The sequence below is a fragment of the Tachyglossus aculeatus genome, chromosome 21 (assembly GCF_015852505.1).
Source record: "Tachyglossus aculeatus isolate mTacAcu1 chromosome 21, mTacAcu1.pri, whole genome shotgun sequence".
Lineage (NCBI taxonomy): Eukaryota > Metazoa > Chordata > Mammalia > Monotremata > Tachyglossidae > Tachyglossus > Tachyglossus aculeatus.
The window spans coordinates 22,836,724-22,850,918 of record NC_052086.1 but is presented as its reverse complement, the minus strand read 5'-3'; the positions used below and the strand labels follow the sequence as shown (position 1 = coordinate 22,850,918).

At 49.7% G+C, this 14,195-nt stretch overlaps 1 protein-coding gene across 7 annotated transcripts in view; it reads right to left on the bottom strand.

Moving 5' to 3' along the window:
- The window catches only part of HVCN1 (hydrogen voltage gated channel 1), a 28,287-nt gene extending 16,148 nt beyond the window's left edge, over positions 1-12,139 (bottom strand). For 2 of the 7 annotated variants that reach the window (XM_038762500.1, XM_038762506.1), the window contains exons 1-2: positions 9,404-9,475; positions 5,281-5,366 (exon numbers count right to left, since the gene is read on the bottom strand). The gene's annotated coding sequence lies outside the window, so the exon portion shown is untranslated. Of the gene's footprint in view, positions 1-5,280; positions 5,367-9,395; positions 9,476-12,019 lie in introns of those variants that run through there. The other 5 variants (XM_038762503.1, XM_038762501.1, XM_038762505.1 and 2 more) reach the window with 5 other exon arrangements.
- Positions 12,140-14,195: the final 2,056 nt, after the last annotated feature.

The following is a 14,195-nucleotide window of genomic DNA, read 5'->3' as shown; positions in this document are numbered from 1 at the left end:
CCACAGATGACCAAGGACAAGCTGGAAATTCATTTCACTTCAACCCAGAAATGGAGGCAGCAGAATCTATGGACAATGTGGAGCACGGGGTCCTCTTTGCTCAAAAACAGAATGCGGCCAAAGAACAGAGGCTTCAGGAAGTGAATCTGCTTACTGGTCTTCTAAAGTACAAAGGTTTTCTCCTCAATCTTCCCTTGCTGGGGATGTATTGAGACACTTCCTTTTGAGTCTTTTTGGTTTCTCTTTTTTCTTTAGTGTCAAGGATACACTCTAGCAGGCACCAACTTCATCTCAGCGACAAGAGATCTTCGGGAAAAAGGTGTTATCAGAAGGAGAGTGTGGGTCCAATTTCCTTGACTGACTAGGCTTCCAGTACAGCACTTGCATCATGAGGAGAGTTTTACGAAAAACAGAGATGTCTTTAAATAAGCGTAGCGACTTTTCCTTTTAAACAGCAATGTTTTAAAGGGGGAGAGGAAGTCTGAGGTCCATGAAAGTCAAATGTAGGCCCCTAAGAGCGTCACTAGCACACGTGATCGGATGTGCACTGTAAATTTGAAGGTAAATCACTCCCCGGGGAGGCTTTCAGCATGTGGCTGATGTAACACCAAGCCAGTTGGTGTAGTCGACTTTGTCCCTGACTCACAATACAGACTGCTTGAAGGCACAATAATTCTTCCTCTGCACCTCTCCTCGGCATCGGTACACGCTGTTGTTGGACAGGGTGGGGAAGATCAGGGTAGGAGAAGGATCAATGTTTGAACTCAGCTACCAAGAGGTAGATGCCTGCATGGGAGACACTAAACCCTAAACCTAAGCCATGGGGAGTTTTAACAATGTTGCCATTGGAGGGCATTCCGACTGGACAAAGATTTGGGGTCCTGGTTGAAACTCAGGCTCTTCCTTTTTATGGTATCTGTTAAGTGCTTACTAAGTGCCAGGCACTGTACTGAGTGCTGGAGTAGATACAAGCCAATCAAGTTGGACACAGGCCATGTCCCACATGGGGCTCACGGTCTTAATCCCCATTTTACAGATGAGGTTGACAGAGGCACAGAGAAGTTAAGTGACTTTCCCAAGGTCACAGAGCAGACAAGGGGATGAGCCAGGATTAGAACCCAAGTCCCTCTGACTTCCAGGACTTTGCTCTATCCATTAAGTGTCACTGCTTCTCTCAAACGGGAGTTGGTGTAGTAAGAGGTTTGGAGAATCAGGGCAAACTGGTTAGGTTGACATCAACCTCACAAATCAGACTTAACCCATAGGAGATATCGAGGGGAAGCTGCAAGCAAGGTGGGCAGAGAAGAGAGATGGGGAAGCACTGGGGCAGAACCCAGAAAAGAAACCAAGACGATGACTGCTGGAAAGTGACAGTCAGACCACGCCAGAGGGTCAGATGGGGTGATGCTGTGGGAGCCAAAAATAGGTATCCTGGGCAGGGTATGGGAAGCTAAGGGGGTTGAAACAATGAGTAAGACTAAAGATGGCAGCCTCAAGCCCTGGCCAAAGGACAGAGTCATTTGGAAACGGGGCACAGAAGACACATCATGGATTAATCTGCTCCCCCGCCACCTGTCAGCAGTGTTGACTGGATCTGTGGTGAGTGAGAACAAGACACAGTGCCTGCCTACGGTGGACTGATAGGGGAGACCAGATGGACACAACTAATCATTCATACAACTGAGAAGATACAAAGCAAAGCCTAACCTATAAAGAAAACCTTAAAGAACAGCTAGATGAAGCACCAGATGTGAAAGCAGTGAAGCACTGTGGCCTAATGGATAGAGCACAGGCCTGGCAGTTAAAAGGACCTGGGTTCTGGGTTCCCATCCCCACAGCACATATGTATATATCTGTAATTTATCTATTTATATTAATGTCTGCCTGCCCCTCTAGACTGTGAGCGCATTGTGAGCAGGAATGTGTCTGTTGTTCTTTTAGACTGTGAGCCCACTGTTGGGTAGGGACTGTCTCTATATGTTGCCAACTTGTATTTCCCAAGCGCTTAGTACAGTGCTCTGCACACAGTAAGCGCTCAATAAATACGATTGATTGATTGATTGTTGTTATACTGTAGTCTCCCAAGTGCTAGGTATATTGCTTTGCACACTCAATAAATATGATTGAATGAATGAATTTGAATCCTGGCTCCACCACTTGTCTGCTGGGTGACCTTGGACAAGTCATTTCACTTCTCTGTGTCTCAGGTACCTCACCTGTAAAATGGGAATTAGGACTGAGTCCTATGTGGGCCAGGGACTGTGTCCAACCTGATTAACTTGTGTCCATCCCAGTGCTATGGTGCATAGTAAATGCTTAACAAATACCATTAAAAAAAAAAAAAAAAGAGGCAAGCGGGGCCCATTCAGGATGTCATGCCGGTGAAATAAGTGCCAGTGTGGCTGTTCTAATATAATTTTGAAGCAATGTTTCTAGTTTCCTTATCCTTTGACAGTGAGCCTCCCTGCACTGAGGGCTGCAGGGGCCTGCCCTATCTGATCGGGGTTTGGGGGATGGCGCCGATCTGGACCGGGGACTCCTTGGTATGGGAGGCTGGGGTGCCCCTCACTAGTTTGGGGGCTCTGGATGTTTGCACAAAGGAAATGAATTGGCCTCAAGACTGTGGCAAAGAGCTCGGCCACAGTGTGCCAGGCTCCCAGTCGGCCACCAGAAGCATCTCCTACTCCTGCAATGAGCCCAGCCTGGCTCTAGGTTGGGAGGGCGGGGGCGGGAAAGGAGCCACCCTGGGATGGGGACAGGGGCAGAGCCGGCCTGTGGTCCTGCTGCCCCATTCCAGAAATTTGGGCCGGCAGGACAAGGCCCCTGGCCTGGGGACCTACGAGATTCCAGCGTGGCTCGGTGGAAAGAGCCCAGGCTTTGGAGTCAGAGGTCACAGGTTCAAATCCCAGCTCTGCCAATTGTCAGCTGTGTGACTTTGGGCAAGTCACTTGACTTCTCTGGGCCTCAGTTCCCTCATCTGTAAAATGGGGATGAAGACTGTGAGCCCCCAGTGGGACAACCTGATCACCTAGTAACCTCCCCAGTGCTTAGAACAGTGCTTTGCACATAGTAAGCGCTTAATAAATGCCATTATTATTATTATTATTATTATTCCCATCACCACAGCAGCAAGATGAGCGCCAGCCCTCATGTCCCAGCCCTGCCCTGCACCCAGAGATCATTTCATGAAGAAAGAAAGTTTCTTTCATCCTTGCAAAGCAACATTTTCAGGTAAGTGCTGGGGTGCGGGGGGGGGGGGGGGGGGTGCTGCCTTTTGGAAATATTGATAACTAGGTACTAAATCCACAGTCCTGAGACTGCCCATTTTCGAAATGCAAAAAAGTTCTGAATTTTGTTGAAGTGGCACATCCTAGCTTTGAAGCTTTAAAATAAAATAAAATTCCATGGTTATTTGAACAAGGGTTCAAACTGTAGAAGGAGAGAATTTAGTTTTTGATTATGAAAACAGACACCTGAAGAGACTATTCCCTTTTGTCAAGTTTGCCTCTAATTCATAAGCAGGTTGTGGGCCCGTAACGTGCCTACCCACCTCTGTTCTACTGTACTCTCCCAAGCACTTAGTATAGTGCTCTGCGCACAGTAAACACTCAATAAGTATGATTGATTGATTCAAAAACCCAACTGAAAACCCACCTTAAACCTTCCCCATACTAGTTCCTCCAGTCTCTCCTGCATGTATGTACATATCTGTAAAAATTATGCATATACACCTGGTTCTTGTATAAAGGGATAGTGGCATCCTTGCCAAACCCCACATTAAGAAAAACCTTTTTCAATGAATCCATTGCCACAAACAAACCATTTTTCCAATACTGCTCTGCTATATCCCAACAGGTTTGCTTTGTTGGATGAATGTTTTCTAATGCCACACTCCAGACACGTTTGTGAAGACACACAACAAAACTGAACTGTAAGCTCCTTGAGGTCTGGAGCTTTACCTTACCCTTCCCTTGTAAGTTGTTATAAATTATTTATATTGTCTGCCATCCCCCTCTAGACTGTAAATTTGTTGTGGGCGGGAACATGTCTACCAACTCTTGTAATACTGTAGCCTCCTGAGTGCTTGGCAGTGCTTTGCACACAATAAGCACTCAAATACACAAATCAACTCAAGTTGATTGTGTGATTGATAGGCGGGTGTTCTGCCTTTGCAGTTAATTAGTGGGGCAGCTCCCTTGTGTTCGGAGTTTAGGAATGAGCCCTGGATGCTGTTCAAGTTTGAGAGCCTCCAACCCCAGTTCTACCCTTAAATCTCAAATTAATTCTCGAGGGGTAATTTGAAAGGAAAAAAATGGACCCAAACCTAAAACAGCCCTGAGCCCCTGACAGCACTTCATTTCTTATGCTCTCTGCCTACCTCACTTTATCCAACCCCTCTCCTCCCAGCTTTTATTTTAACAGCCTTCACAGCCCCTCCCCCTAAAAATAATAATAATGGTATTTGTTAAGCGCTTACCACGTGCCAAGCACTCTTCTAAGCGCTGGGATAGATATAAGGTAATCAGGTTGTCCCACATGGGGCTCCCAGTCTTAATCTCCATTTTACAAATGAGGTAATTGAGGCACAGAGAAGTTAAATAGCTTGACCAAGATGTCGCAGCAGACAAGTGGAGTTGCCGGGATTGGAAGCCACATCCTCTGACTCCCAAACCCTTGCTCTTTCCACTTTCCACTCTTGCCAAGCCCCAACCCCACTCCTCCCACCTCCTCTGCCCCCCACCAAGATACAATTCTGTGTACTTAGTGCCTCAATTTACCCAACAGAGGAGTGCCTCTACCGGTGTAAAATTGGGTGGGATCTCAGATCCTTGCAGCTCTTCATCCTTAAAAATCCTAAATGGATTATATTACAAGAATATCTGCACTTCCTCGGGGGTATATATCTATCTATCTATATTATATACATATATATATAATATATATATACACATACCCCGAGGAAGTGCGGATATTGCTGATATATATATATATATATATATATATATATATATAGGGGTATGTGTGCATATGTGTGTGTGTGTGTGTGTATATATATATACACACACACACACACACACCCCAGTACTGGACTTCCCAGTATTGCAGTTTCCTCCCAGCTGCTGGGCGTGGGGTGGAGGGCAGCGATCGTCAAGTTATGCAAGTGGAAGTTCAAAGGAGATTTTCAAAACTATCTTGCCCCATCCTTTTCCAATTAGAGAAACAAGTCCCATCTCCTCCAGGGGATTTCTCCCCAGTGGGAAAACGGGCCCCTAGTCTTACCAAAGAAGCAGTGTGGACACCCGGAAATTCTGCAGATCTCTGATAACCAGCCAGGGACCTCGGAGCCTGGAGGCTCTGCTAGAAACCTCAAAACGGAGAACAAAGATAGAATCAGGCACTTCCCAGCTGGGGTGTGGGCATCTTGGGGGTAGGAGAAGAGAACACGGGATCAATCAATCAATCGTATTTATTGAGCGCTTACTGTGTGCAGAGCACTGTACTAAGCGCTTGGGAAGTACAAGTTGGCAACATATACAGTCCCTACCCAACAGTGGGCTCACAGTCTAAAAGGGGGAGACGGAGAACAAAACCAAACATACTGACAAAATAAAATAAATAGAATAGGATGTGAAAGACAGAGTTTTCTGAAGGGCCCTGGGGTCTCGGAGTCTAGATTCTGGGGGAGGGAAAAGGGCGGGGGGGGGGGGACTGGGGGCTACTGAAAGAGCAGCAACCAGAAGGCATATTCCAGGGGAAATAATAATAAGCACTTAAAAGCCATTATTATGTGCCGAGCACTGTTCTAAGCGCTGGGTTAGATACAAGGCTATCAGATTGTCCCACGTTGGGCTCACCGTCTTAATCCCCATTTTTACAGACGAGGTAATTGGGGACCAGAAAAGTGAAGTGACTAGTCTAAAGTCACACAGCTGACAAGTGGTGGAGCCGGGATTAGAACCCATGACCTCTGACTCTCAGGCCCGTGCTTCCCCCGGGGTGGGGGGAGAGGATTGGGAGCTGGAGTTCTGAGCCAAGGTGAGATGAGGAGAGCTGGTTTAAACAGTCCCTTTCGGGTGAGGGATGGGGGCCACTTTGAACTCTTATTCTGGGGACTCGCAGGGCGATTGTCTTCAGGCGGGTGGGGGGAGGGATTCATTCAATCGTATTTATTTAGCGCTTACTGTGTGCACAGCACTAAGCTCTTGGAAAGTACAATTCAGCAACTGATGGAGACTTGCTACCCTACCCAACCACGGGCTCACAGTCTAGAAGGGGGAGACAGCAAACAAAACAATAACATCGACAACCTCAAAATAAATAGAATTATAGATATGTACACATCCTTAATAAAATAAATAGAATAATAAATATGTACAAATATACACACGTGCTGTGGAGCAGGGAAGGGGGTAGGGCAGAGGGAGGGAGTAGGGGCGATGGGGAGGGGAGGAAGAGCAGAGGAAAAGCAGGGCTCAGTCTGGGAGGGCCTCCTGGAGGAGGTGAGCTCTCAGTAGGGCTTTGAAGGGAGGAAGAGAGCTAGTTTGGTGGATGTGAGGAAGGAGGAGGGCTTGGGGGCCAGAGATCCATTCTCTCCCCCAAGGACAAGGGCCCTGGGAGTCCCCAGAATAAGAGTTCCAAGTCGCCTTCATCCCTCAGCCGAAAGGGAAGCCAGCTCTTCCCCATCTCGCCTTTGCTCAGAAGTCCAGCCTCCAGTCCTCTCCCTCGCCGAATTGTTTTTTCCAAGCGCTTAGTCCAATGCTCTGCACACAGTAAGCGCTCAATAAATACGGTTGAATGAATGTATCTTCTGGGCAGGTTTTCGATCTGGCCTCAGGAGACCAGGGGAGGGAGGAAGGGGAGGGAGGAAGGAGAGGGAGGAAGAGGGGAGGGAGAGAGGAGCCTGGCTCAGTGGAAAGAGCACGGGTTTGGAAGTCAGAGGTCATGGGTTCAAATTCCGACTCTGCCAATTGCCAGCTGTGTGTCTTTGGGTAAGTAACTTCACTAGAACGGTGCTTTGCACATAGTAAGCGCTTAACAAATGCCATCATTCTTCTTCTTCTTCTCTGGGCCTGTTACCTCATCTGTAAAATGGGGATGGAGACTGTGAGCCCCACGTGGGACAACCTGATAAGTAATAATAATGGCATTTAATAAGCGCTTACTATGTGCAAAGCACTGGGGAGGTTACAAGGTGATCAGGTTGTCCCACGGGGGGCTCAGAGTCTTAATCCCCATTTTCCAGATGAGGTAACTGAGGCCTAGAGAAGTTAAGTGACTTGCCCACAGTCACACAGCTGACAATTGGCAGACGTGGGATTTGAACCCATGACCTCTGACTCCAAAGTCCGGGCTCTTTCCACTGAGCCACGCTGCTTCTCTGATCACCTTTTTGTCTCCCCCTCCCCAGCGCTTAGAACAGTGCTTTGCACATAGTAAGAGCTTAACAAATGCCATCATTAATGAATTAAGGAGGGGAGGGAGGAAGGAGGGGATGAAGGAGGGGAGGGCCCAGGCCCGGCCTCTTCGCTGGGGAGGGGGGTCCGAAGTCCCTTCCTCAGGCCCAGGAGCGACCATTCATTCAATCGTATTTATTGAGCGCTTACTGCGTGCAGAGCACTGTACTAAGCGCTTGACACTGAGCGAGCCCACCACCGAACACCGCCAGGCTTTGCCCCGGGAGAGGGAGGCTGGGCAGGCAGAGGGAGCCGGGCCCCGCTCTTCCGTCCTCGCCCCGTTTTAGAGAAGCGGGGTGGCTTAGTGGAAATCAATCAATCAATCAATCGTATTGATTGAGCGCTTACTGTGTGCAGAGCACTGGACTAAGCGCTTGGGAAGTCCAAGTTGGCAACATCTAGAGACAGTCCCTACCCAACAGTGGGCTCACAGTCTAAAAAGGGGGAGACAAAGAACAAAACCAAACATACTAACAAAATAAAATAAATAGAATAGATACGTACAAGTAAAATAGAGTAATAAATATGTACAAACATATATACAGGTGCTCAATCAATCGCATTTATTGAGCGCTTACTGTGTGCAGAGCACTGGACTAAGCGCTTGGGAAGTTCAAGTTGGTAACATCTAGAGACAGTCCCTACCCAACAGTGGGCTCACAGTCTAAAAAGGGGGAGACAGAACAAAACCAAACATAACAAAATAAAATAAATAGAATAGATATGTACAAGTAAAATAGAGTAATAAATATGTACAAACATATATACAGGTGCTCAATCAATCAATCGTATTTATTGAGTGCTTACTGTGTGCAGAGCACTGTACTAAGCGCTTGGGAAGTTCAAGTTGGTAACATCTAGAGACAGTCCCTACCCAACAGTGGGCTCACAGTCTAAAAAGGGGGAGACAGAACAAAACCAAACATAACAAAATAAAATAAATAGAATAGATATGTACAAGTAAAATAGAGTAATAAACATGCACAAACATATATACATATATACAGGTGCTCAATCAATCGCATTTATTGAGCGCTTACTGTGTGCAGGGCACTGGACTAAGCGCTTGGGAAGTCCAAGTTGGCAACATCTAGAGACAGTCCCTACCCAACAGTGGGCTCACAGTCTAGAAGGGGGAGAAAAGAGCCCGGGCTCGGAAGTCAGAGGTCGCGAGCTCCAATTTGTACTTCCCAAGCGCTTAGTACAGTGCTCTGCACATAGTAAGCGCTCAATAAATACGATTGATTGATTGATCCCGACCCCGCCGCTGGTCAGCTGGGTGACTTTGGGCAAGTCACTTCACTGGGCCTCAGTTCCCTCATCCGGAAAACGGGGATTAAGACGGAGCGGGACAACCTGATTCCCTTGTCTCTACCCCAGCGCTCGGCACAGGGTCAGCGCTTAACAGATGCCATGATTCTGATTTTGCAGAGGGAGAAGGGGAGGCCGCCTGGGCCTCGCCCGCCCCCCAGTCCTGCCTCCGCTCCTCTTACCCGGGCTGGGCGCGCCCGACCCCGGGACCCACCCCGGAGAGAGAGAGAGAGACCCCGGCCCCGACCCCGGGACCCGGGACCCCCAGGCCCTCCGGGGCAGCCCCGGGGGTCCCCGCGGCTCCCCCGGCTCGGAGCCGAGTTCTGGGGGGTGAGGACCGACCCCCGGGGCGAGGAGAAAAGAGAGAGAGGGAGAGGGAGATGGAGAGGGAGGGAGGGAGAGAGAGAGAGAGAGAGAGAGAGAGAGAGAGAGAGAGGGAGAGTGAGAGGGAGAGGGAGAGGGAGAGGGAGGGAGAGAGAGAGAGAGAGAGAGAGAGAGAGAGAGAGAGAGAGAGAGAGAGAATCTCAGCCCTCCCGGGGAAACTCTTTGCCCTCCCCTTTCCTTAGCCCTCGGAGGGCGCCCCCCCCATCGCGCGCGCACACACACACACACACACACACAGACACATACATACATACATACAGACCCCCTCCTCTCCGGCGGCGGGGCGGGGTCGGTGTGGAGGAGAGAAGCCCCTTCCCGTCCGCGGGAGCCGCGCCAAACGGGGGCGCCGCCGAGCCCAGGGCCGCCCGCCAGGGGGCGCTCCCACTCCTCACCCCCGCCTGCTTCCCTCCTCCTCCTCCTCCCACTCCTCACCCCCGCCTGCTTCCCTCCTCCTCCTCCCTCCCTCCCTCCTTCCCCCTCCCTTCCCCCTCCTCCTTCCCCCTCCCTTCCCCCTCCTCCTTCCCCCTCCCTCCCTCCTCCTTCCCCTCCCTCTCCCTCCTCCTCTTCCCCCCCCTCCCTCCTCCTCTTTCCCCCCTCCCCCTCCTCTTCCCCCCTCCTCTTTCCCCCCTCCCTCCCCCTCCTCTTTCCCCCCTCCTCTTTCCCCCCTCCCTCCCCCTCCTCTTTCCCCTCTCCCCCTCCCTCCTCTTTCCCCTCTCCCTCCTCCTCCTCTTTCCCCCCTCCTCGTCCCCCCATCCCTCCTCTTTCCCCTCTCCCTCCTCCTCCTCTTTCCCCCCTCCCCCTCCCTCCTCTTTCCCCCCTCCCCCTCCCTCCTCTTTCCCCCCCCCCCCCCTCCCTCCTCTTTCCCCCCCCCCCCTCCCTCCTCTTTCCCCTCTCCCTCCTCCTCCTCTTTCCCCCTCCCCCTCCCCCATCCCCCTCCCCCTCCCCCTCACTTCTCCCCCCTCCCCCCTCCCTCTCCCTCCTCCCCCCTTTCCCCTTCCTCCTCTCCTTCTCCCCCTCCCTCTCCTCCTCCCCGCCTCCCCCCCGGGGCCTCGGGCGGGCGGGCGGCCGGCCGAAGGTGTGGGGCCGCCGGCCAGCTGCAGAGGGAGGTGGGCGCGACGGCCGCGGCATGTTTCCTCAGAGTAAGGGGGGGCGGGGGGTCCGGTCCGGGCGGCCCCCTCCAGCTGGCTCCGGCCAGGCCGCCTTTCCCCGTAAGCTTGGTCCCCCATCCTCAGGGCCAGCCCCCGACCCCGGATACCCAGGGCCCAGAGCCCCAGCAGCCCACAGCTGCAGCATGGCCCAGTGGAAAGAGCCCGAGCCTGGCAGGTGGAAGGTCATGGGTTCTAATTCCGCCTCCACCACTTATCTGCCGTGTAACCTGGGGTAAGCCACTTCATTTCTCCAAGCCTCAGTTCCCTCATCTGGAAAATGCGGGTTGAGACCGTGAGCCCCACGTGGGACGGGGACTGGGTCCAACCCCATTTGCTTGGATCTACCCCAGCGCCTAGTACTGTGCCTCACACATAATAAGCGTGTAATAAATACTATAGTTATTCCATAACTTCTCTGTGCCTCAGTACCTCATCTGCAAAATGGGGATTGAGACTGTGAGCCCCGACGTGGGACAATCTGATTATCTTGTATTTACCCCAGAGTTTAGAACAGTGCTTGGCCCATAGCAAGCGCTTAAATACCACAGTTATTAATTATTATTTCTCCCCCAGCCAGGCAGCTGGGATGGCTCCAGAAATGCTGACCCAACCTAGGAGGGAAGGGGGCACCGAAGCTGACACGGCCTTGCGGTTCCGGGGGGTCTTCACTGAAGCAGGGAAAGCAGCAGTGGGGAGAACCTCCTTCCCTGCACCCCCAGCCCAGCCTACTTCTAGCTCCTCTCCCCACCAGCAGCTCTGAAACATCTTTAATAACAATGATGATGATATGTTAAGTGCTTACTATGGGCTGTTCTACATTCTGGGGGAGATACAAGGTAATCAGGTTGTCCCACGTAACAATAATAATACTAATGACATTTATTAAGCGCTTACTATTTGCAAAGCACTGTTGTAAGCGCTGGGGTGGTTACAAAATGATCAGGTTGTCCCACGGGGGGCCTCACAGTTTTAATCCCCATTTTCCAGATAAGGTAACTGAGCCTTCCCAGACTGAGCCCCTTCCTTCCTCTCCCCCTCGTCCCCCTCTCCATCCCCCCATCTTACCTCCTTCCCTTCCCCACAATACCTGTATATATGTATATATGTTTGTACATATTTATAACTCTATATCTTGTACATATCTATTCTATTTATTATTTTGTTAGTGTGTTTGCTTTTGTTCTCTGTCTCCCCCTTCTAGACTGTGAGCCCACTGTTGGGTAGAGACTGTCTCTACGTGTTGCCGACTTGGACTTCCCAAGTACTTAGTACAGTGCTCTGCACACAGTAAGCGCTCAAATACAATTGATTGGTTGAAGTGACTTGCCCAAAGTCACACAGCTGACAAGTGGCGGAACTGGGATTAGAACCCACGACCTCTGACTCCCAAGCCCGCGCTCTTTCCACTAAGCCACTTTGCTCCTCTTTCCCTGCACCCCCAGGCTAGTTGGAGGCCTGAACTCCTAGGGGTCAGAACTACCTCTGGCTTCTCTCCCCACCAGCAGCTCTGAGACCTCTTTCCCTGTACCCCCAGCCCAGTTAGAGCCCAAAACAGGTATCTGGCTACCTCTGGTTCCTCTCAAGACCGGTGAGTGGCAGCCCTAGACCAGTCTGGGGCTCCCCACCCCAAGAAAAGGGCCCACTGTTTCCCTTTGCAAGATGCTGGGGAGCTCAGAGAGGGAGTGAGAATTTGGGGATGGGCTGGGAGCACTGGTAACTTACCTCGACTCCGTTGCGGACCCATTGCTGATGATCCACTGTCACAACCTATTCCCTTATGAGCTGATTCAACCCACTCGTGTAAAATGACGCCTTCCCCTCTTTGCCCCTGTTTCACCACAAACAAAAAATGGGAGGGGGAACAAAACAGCGGACAGGGAAGAGTCCAACCAGGCAGCAGCTGCTCTGGAACTAGAAGGAAGCCTTACCAGAAAGCTGATGGGAAGCCAATAGGAGGTTTTAGCCTAAGCAGACAGCTGGAGGCATTTGGCTCACGGGGTTGGGGGCGTGTTGGAAAAAAAATCAAAACAAAAAACCCCCACAGACCCTAGTCAGTGTAGAAACGGGGAGTTTCTACTAACTTCATTGCCTTAAGCAGAGGTCTTCCCAGCTGTTACAGTTAACCACTTCCCTTCTTGTGAAAGAATTGTCCAAACCACCTGACTGAAAAATCAAGGGATCTGCAGCTCCCTTAGTCAGTGTTCTCCATTATCATCTTCCTCAGATCTATATCCAAGGGTGTAAAATACCTAGAATGGGCCAACAGGTCATGAGTAGAGCATTTTGCCTAATCTTGCCCAAGATAGTGTTTTTGGATAATCTGAGATAAAATGATTACTGCTTTCCAGAGGTTTATCACATCTTGGCTTTTCTATTTCTCTCCATCTTAGAAATAATAATTGTGGTATTGTTAAGGAGTTACTATGCTTCAGGTGCTAGCTAGATACAGGATAATCAGGTTTTACACAGTCCCTGCCTCACATGGGGCTCAGCCTAAGTGGGAAGGAGAATGGGTATTGAATTTCCATTGTAGAGAAGAGGAAGTTGAGGCATAGTGGAGTGACTTGCCTAAAGATTACACAACAGGCAAGTGGCAGAGCGAGAATTAGAATTCAGGTCTTCTGACTTGCAGTCCTCTGTTCTATCCACTAAGTCATGTTGCTTTTCATTGTCCCTCTTCTTGGATCCCCAACAAAATGGAAAAGGAAAACAAAGAGAGGCAGGGAAAATGGGAATAGCAAGTACTCCCAGAAGTCATTTCTGGTCTGCCATTTAGAGGTGATGCTTCTACCCTTAAGAGTGAGTGCACCATTTCTCTTCTTTTTACTCTTTAATGCTCTGTTTCAGAGGCCCAAGTGTGAGTATCAGGCCAATACTAGGGACATCTGTGGGGCAGTTTTCTTCCCTTACACCAAGGGTTTGAGTTAAACTTGTCAGCCAAGAAGAGAATTGCAGCCAATTTGGATTGCCTGGATAATCCACTTGCCGCGATAATCCTCCCCGTTTCCCCTGTCAGAAAGGGATCTCTTAAATTGTGATGTTTGCTGTTCCCACCAGAGCAAACCCCTAAATCACGAGGAAGTAATGAACTAGGAAATTAGGGAGTCCGGAGACCTGGATTTTACTTTCGCCTCTCTCAGTGAGCTGGAGGTCCTACAGTAACTACTCAACTTCCATGGGCTTCCTGTTCTCCAACTTCAAAAAAGGAGAAAAATAATTTATTTCTCTTCTGCTCTGGGATGTGATAAAGCTAGAAGGAAAACTATCTCCGAAGCCCTTTATACTTCTAGAGAAAGGTACCAGAAAAAATTTACACGTTTAGGGTGTCATCTCAGTTACCTATATAATAGGTTATTTAGATTAATTAGGTATATTATTAGATAGGAGTTACTTAGAAATCTATTCATTTGAGGTAAGGAATGTGCCAGTTCTTTGTTTTGTACTTTCTAAGTGCTTAGCACAGCACCCAAGGGGCAGTCAATAAATTCTATTACTATGACTACATTAAAAGTACCATTAGTCTATAGACCTCTTGCTTGACTGTCAACAGTCGAGCAATCAATGGTATTTATGGAGTGCTTACTATGTGCAGAGCACTGTACTAAGCGCTGGGAGAGTACAACAGAATTAGCAGTCACGTTCCCATCCCATAATGAGTTTCCAGTCTAGAGAATAACATCCCAGCATTTTGTACTTCCCAAGGCACTTAGTACAGTGCTCTGCACACAGTAAGCGCTCAATAAATACGATTGATTGATTGATTGATTTCCTCCAACTCCAGGGCTGCATCTCACAGCATTCTAACCCTGGGGCACACCAGAGAGCTGCTTACAAATATTTCTTTCCAGGGTTTTCTCGAGTGGTGCTCCCAAAAAACTATCATTTGTATTAGCTATGA